The sequence below is a fragment of the Oculina patagonica genome, chromosome 10 (assembly GCF_052425735.1).
Source record: "Oculina patagonica isolate OP01 chromosome 10, crgOcupat, whole genome shotgun sequence".
Lineage (NCBI taxonomy): Eukaryota > Metazoa > Cnidaria > Anthozoa > Scleractinia > Oculinidae > Oculina > Oculina patagonica.
In genome coordinates, this window is record NC_135767.1 from 8,343,764 (window position 1) to 8,350,016 (window position 6,253).

A 6,253-nucleotide genomic window follows, 5' to 3' on the forward strand; every position below is an offset into this window, starting at 1 on the left:
ACTTCAGAATTCAAGTTACCGGGGTTCTACTGTATTCTGAATCGATCGTTCTCACTACAGTGATGAACCTGACGGTATTGTGATAACTAACCGGTTGCAAAGTATTCTGGGCGTAAAATGTGTCCTGTCACTAAAGAAATATTGTGATTCAATAAAAGGAAAAAATATCGAACCCGATATGTGTTGTTAGTAGCAACATTTTGGCAACTTTTTGTGCTATAAAAAAGCGTTCTGAAATAATTAAGACACCGTTTGGAGTTTCCTAGCGCCTACAAAACATAGCAACAGCGTTATTATAAACAACCTGCCAAAAAAGTGGATGTGCTTTTCTATTAATAAAGTCGTGTCTTGCGTTTAACTAATGGTATGAAACGCCGCAGGTTATTAATCTTCAGCTTATTTAAGTGACGCCGGCGTTAATGTGGTCTGAAAATTTCGCAAATTGTAACATTTGACAACTTTGGTCTTTGGGACAAACTGGCGGCGACAGTGATTTTTCATTTGATATACTGTGTCTTGATTCGAATTAATGGCATAAAGCCCCGAAAGCATATAATTTGTTAAAAAAAGTGGCGACGTCTTTTAAAGTTAAGCTTGAGGCAAAATTGGAAAATTAAAAACTAATCTCCCGAAAAGGCAGAAAACGTATGCATGAAGTGTCTCCGTTTAAACTAATTTCATGGCATATAGACAGCGCTTTTAAGACGCTTTCTACTTAAGCCATATCTTAATAAAAAGCGAAGCTAAAGCATGGAATAATTCATTTACTAACAAAACAACTGGGATAATTAAGGGAACAAATCACTATTCTTTGACTAGAAACAGTGGAAATGGTTTTTCAGATTATGAAATATAAGGTAACCTTTCTTAGAAAACAGCGATGCATATCAATGATTATTATTTAAATAATCAGCTTGTCGGACTCTTAAAACTGAAGCCAGAAAAAATAACCACATGTCTACAAGTTTTAAAATACTATTCGCAATAAGCACCACACCGAATCAAGAAAATTTATGTGAAGAATTTGCCACATAAATAGCTTTTTTTTTCCAAGAATAATATTGAACTACACAAGAAACGTAAGATGCTGAGAAGCATTAGTTCCCCAAACTCCCAACCCCGCTAAAATGTAGCTCGGCTGAGGGAAGCACGTTTAATTTTAAAAGAAAACGTTAAAATTCTTGTTTATCTTGTTGTAATGTACATCTCATCAGTATCTACCTCGTGCATCTACGCTCTAATTTTTCACATTCGACCCTTCTTTGTAGTCGTGCAGGATTAATTTTTGTATGCGACAGCCGGACTTTTTTATTTTTTGGGGAAGAGCTGGAAACGAATAACTGGGTACTAGGTCAATAGACCTTTTCAGCTAGCTGGTCACGTGGTTTGAAATGGGTAAACAAAACATTCAAGATGGCGGATTCGGATGTTGTGTTCAAGTCGCACTGGCCAAAACAATTGAAAAACGTCCCTAAAGTATCTTCAATTACTATTGCAAAGCAACCTAACAGGCTGTGGAGAAAAGGAGACTGCGGAAAAAAGGGATATAAATGCTATACAGAAAATTACATACACAATGTTTTTGTAAAAGAAGACAATCATGGATCGTGTTTTGTAAAGGTCTGCTGTTTCCGGAGCCAAAAGAAAAGCCGAGATTCCCTCTCAATAAATTTTAAATTGAAAAGTGACAAGAGAACAAGAGAAGAGGAACTGTTACAGAAGCAAAATGTTCTTAATTTTGTTAAGCTGGGTAAGTTCTTACAACCACGCGCGCTAGACAAGAGAATAGACGATGATACAAGATACTCTGTCTCAGTTGTGCAATGTGTTTTTACTACTACAGTGTTTGTTATGTTAGCCTAGCTATTAAAGGGCCCACCCATATTCTATTAATGGAGAAGATATTATGAGTGGTGCTTTCAATTGTATATCTTATCCAAAAATTAAGTTACTTGCTTGAATCTACCTTGCTAACTAGTAACTGCCTTGTATTTCATGCCTGGAATAATAAACTGGCTACAGAAAAACCTGTTTATGTTATGTGGTCTATTCATCTGTATTGCTAACTTTTACAGTCATTTGGTGGTGAAATTTTTTTTAATTTGTATTCTCTCTTGTCATAGGAGTGGAGGGCACTTCAGTCATGTTTTGGGCCTTTTGTATTTGCTGAACCACTGGTGTTTTTTTAAGGATCAAGTACATTCCAGTAAATAAAACCTGCACTAGTGTTCCTCACGAATGGCATAAACGAAGAGAGGATAGCATTAACCCAGAGCCAGCCATGAAATCTGTATTAAGAAAAGCTTCATTTGACATGGTTGACAACAACAATAACAACCATTTTATTTTGCCAAAATAAACAGAAATAATTATAGCATAAAATAAATTAACTAAAATAGGCAAAAAAACTACCCAGAATAGAAATACACAAACAACAACAATAGTTTAGTTCCTCAAAAGACGGAACAATGAGGCAAATTTTTACTTGGAAAAATATTCTCAAAGTGGAAATGTTACACACAGATGGTTCCTGAACAGCTGTTACACTCATCAGTTAAAATGGAATTCATGAGGTTTGAAAGTAAGCAACAAACTGTCCAGACTTGATTGATGGTACCCAATGAACTTATTGGAAGTACTAGTTGGGTATTAAAAATAAAGAAATGTCTCACTTTCTTATGACCTCCTTTGCATTAAACTAGGGGTTTTTTTCAGGAAGGGAGGGACGTTCAGTTGAATTTCAACTTTCTTTACTCCTCTTCAATATCAAAGCCTTAATCTGCCACGATACTGTCACCAGCATTAAGCTTGGATACTTCTTTATCTCCTGAAAGTACCTCAAGAAATCCACTCCTTGTGAGAATGTGTTTATCAGATTTATCAGGGTTTGTGCAGGTCCTGGAAGACAACTGGTCCTGGAATGTTTTGAAAATCTGTTAAACTCAAGTAACAACTGAATTCTTAGAACTTGATCATAAGAAATGTATGGAAAACAGTAAGGAGAAATAATATTGAGATCTTGGGAGTGAAAGGGTTAATGTGAATTTTAGAGTCCTGGACAGATCAATCTGAGTCCTGGAAAAGTCCTAGAAAATTGTTTGTGAAAAAGGTTATGAACCCTGTAAATCTGTGTTCAGCTGTAAACAAACATATAATACCTCCCTTTAAATCAAATCCCACAAGAGATTTCAAAGTATCCAGTGATGGATTTCTAATTTGAGTAATTTGATTAAAGTATACAAGTGAAATGGGCACTGGATTTTTATTTTAGTGCAATCTATCATTATAATATTATAATACCGGTACAAAGAAAACACTTTTAGAAAATCTGTGCTCGCAGATTTTCTCGAGTAGCTCTCGAAAAGCAGTTAGATCGAATTAGCCTTCACCCTCTGAAGCCGTTTCAGTTAGCTTTACGTCAAGGACAGTATTTAGCTCTTCTATCTGTTTTTTCTTCTCTGGAAGCGACCGCTCAGGAGCTATTTTCGTCCAGCTGCAAACTGATGGGCAAGCGAAGTGGTTTCAGTCCTCTTGAACTTGTGTCAAAGCGGCACACAAGAAATGCTCCAAACAAACTTTGGTATAAGCTAATGCCTTGAAATCGTTCTTAGGATCTCTTCTAATTCTTGAAATCCATACATTAAAGCGACAATGTAACAAGCTTGAGTAAATGAATGTTTCAAGTTCATCAATAATGTTGCCGTAAATTGTAGGCAAAGCGTAGTTTGGATCGCATTTAAGCGATTAAATTTCTCTTACCTTGACGAGTTTTTTTATCGCTGGGAAAACTAGGGAAGATATCTCTTCGTTAGTAGAGATAGTAAAGCAGTTATACACACGGGAGTATAAATACTCCGTATCGAAATCCACGCACAATACTTCACTTCGAGGAAACCCGTGTTTGTTTACCCATTTCAGACCACGTGATCAATGTATGACGTATCAAGCTGAAAAGGTCTATTCCTGGGCACGAATTAATTCGTACCCAGGATCTTTCAGGCGTCTCAATCCGCCATCTTGCATTCGACTGCCTGATAGACCCTGGGTCGAGGAGGTTGACGGAACATAGTGTTTCCTCTGTGGTCCGCATTTGTTTCCTTCACTGACTCTCGCCGTCCTGCGAGAACCTCGAGAGAACCGGATTTTAAGTCTCATAAAAATTATAAAAAGCTTACAAATGCTTATTAATTTATAAAAAGATCAGTAATATTTTGGAAGGCGTTTTGAAAGCTGCAACACAAACATTACAAATGTTTTTCATTGGAGGTGCAGTTGCAATCCGTCTGGCTAATCTAGCCACGACGTTTATTCCTTTGGGTTTATTTTCCTATCATTGCGGTTTTCGTTGTTTAGAATTACTATTTTCAGGTTTTCCTTGATCTGACATTGCCTGTTATGTGACAAACAAACAACATTTCAAAGCGCTGCCAAACGACAGGAAAATAGATAATTGCCGGTAATACTTGCCATTTTTACCTCAATAAATCGTAGTTTGACGTGAAACATTCGTTTTTTATCTCAAACATTTCGTTTTCAGTACATCAGGAAGACCTTATACCAACTTATCGGCTATTCCTAATTCAAAAATTAATTCACTTGAGTGCTTTTTATTTGCACAATCGTGGCAAACCACTTTAAAACCTAAGATGAAACTTAACACCCCGATGTAGAACTTGCCAGTGCCAGTTGAAAGAATTCCAAAACGAGAATCTTTCTCGGAGTTTTTGCATATTGAAAAGAAAAACATCATATTAAACTACAGGAGAGCAATGCTCCTTTGGTTTTTATTTTCATTTTTATATTTCAGACCACTTCATCAATTAGTATTGCTACAATAGAACCCGTCTGTCTGTTTACGAAGGCCATTTCACATTCAGGCAAGTTCAAACATTACTCAATGTTAGTTCAAATTTGACGGCTGACATGAATTTCAGCCATATTACGTTTTGGACATTTCGATTTAATCGCGGCAGGAAGCTGTGAACTCTGCATAATGTTATGACTAAATTCGTTGTATTTACAATGTGACATTGTGAAGCTTTTAAGATTAAACCTATTTGGAAACCTTTTAGCTGAATATTGTGAAACCCTTTTTTAAATTATTTATACTTTAAATTATTTATATTTTTTCTCCTATTACATATTTTAAAATGCTCTTCGTTCTAGATCATGTTATGAGTAGACTCTCGAGCTCAATCTTTCTAAAACGTAATAACACGCTTTCCTCGCTGTTGCTTAAAAATGACATTCAAGTAATATTGATGTATCTTTGCCTTCGCAGACATATAGATGAATATCGACTTTATGAAAAATTCCTGATATTCATCCTTTTCAATGGTTCGTTCTGCTAGATAAAACTTTAACCTTACCCCAAGGCTTACAGCAATAACAGAAAATAAATCATTTGTTCATTACGTATACATAGCCAGAAGCTCGTGTGATGTCTTGCAGTATATCCGCTTTATACATCGGAAATCGCTTGTTGTAACTTATCTTTTTGTCGTAAATTTTTTTCTTAATAACACGAGAATGAACTATTTACTTTTTATGTCTTCACTCCTGCGTAAAATGCATTTTAACTAAGTTTATAAATTTGGTTTTTCTGGATTTTTTTTAACTCCTGGTGCGGTAATTTGACAAAGGAAAATTAATTGCAAATGCATGAAGGGACCCAAAATGACTGATGCTTGTGACAGCTGCCTCACAAAGCTAACAGCGGTGAAAGCTCGCCGTTTCGCAATCAAGATTCAGAATTACGTCCTTCAAATATAAATAGAACTCAATAAAAAAAAAGGATCTTTCGAACGAGCGAAAGTGTGGCTGATTTCAGTCTAAGCAAGCCGACCCAAGTTTTTTCGTGTTTTCGATACCTGGCGCGCGGACTACCTTTCATTACTCTTACCCAGATAAATTTTTCATAGGTTTAGCTATTAGTCATAGAACTCATATTTTAACTCTCCAAAAACATTAAGATTGCACGTCAATCGCAGCGAACCAATTGACATTAGCAACAAAATTGCCGCCGGGTAGTTTTAAAAGCGATCTCAGCCTGTAAGCGCTTTGAAAAGCACCGGAAAGTGAAATAGTCGAAGTCCTGTGGCAGTAATAAAGCTTAAACTGTTTAGAAAGAATATTATAACTGCGGAATCTAATTTATAAGTGACACACGAAGAATCATTAACAGAAATTACCGCAGAAACCATCAAGTTTAGCTAGCCGTTTTTCATCACGAAAGAAAAAAATACGCTCCCCT

At 36.1% G+C, this 6,253-nt stretch overlaps 1 protein-coding gene across 1 annotated transcript in view; it reads right to left on the bottom strand.

Annotated features, from left to right (window-relative positions):
- Nucleotides 1-4,768: 4,768 nt before the first annotated feature.
- LOC144629321 (D(5)-like dopamine receptor) overlaps nt 4,769-6,253 on the bottom strand; it is a 22,912-nt gene continuing 21,427 nt past the window's right edge. The window contains exon 2 of the mRNA XM_078487558.1: nt 4,769-5,364. The gene's annotated coding sequence lies outside the window, so the exon portion shown is untranslated. The remainder of the gene's footprint in view (nt 5,365-6,253) is intronic.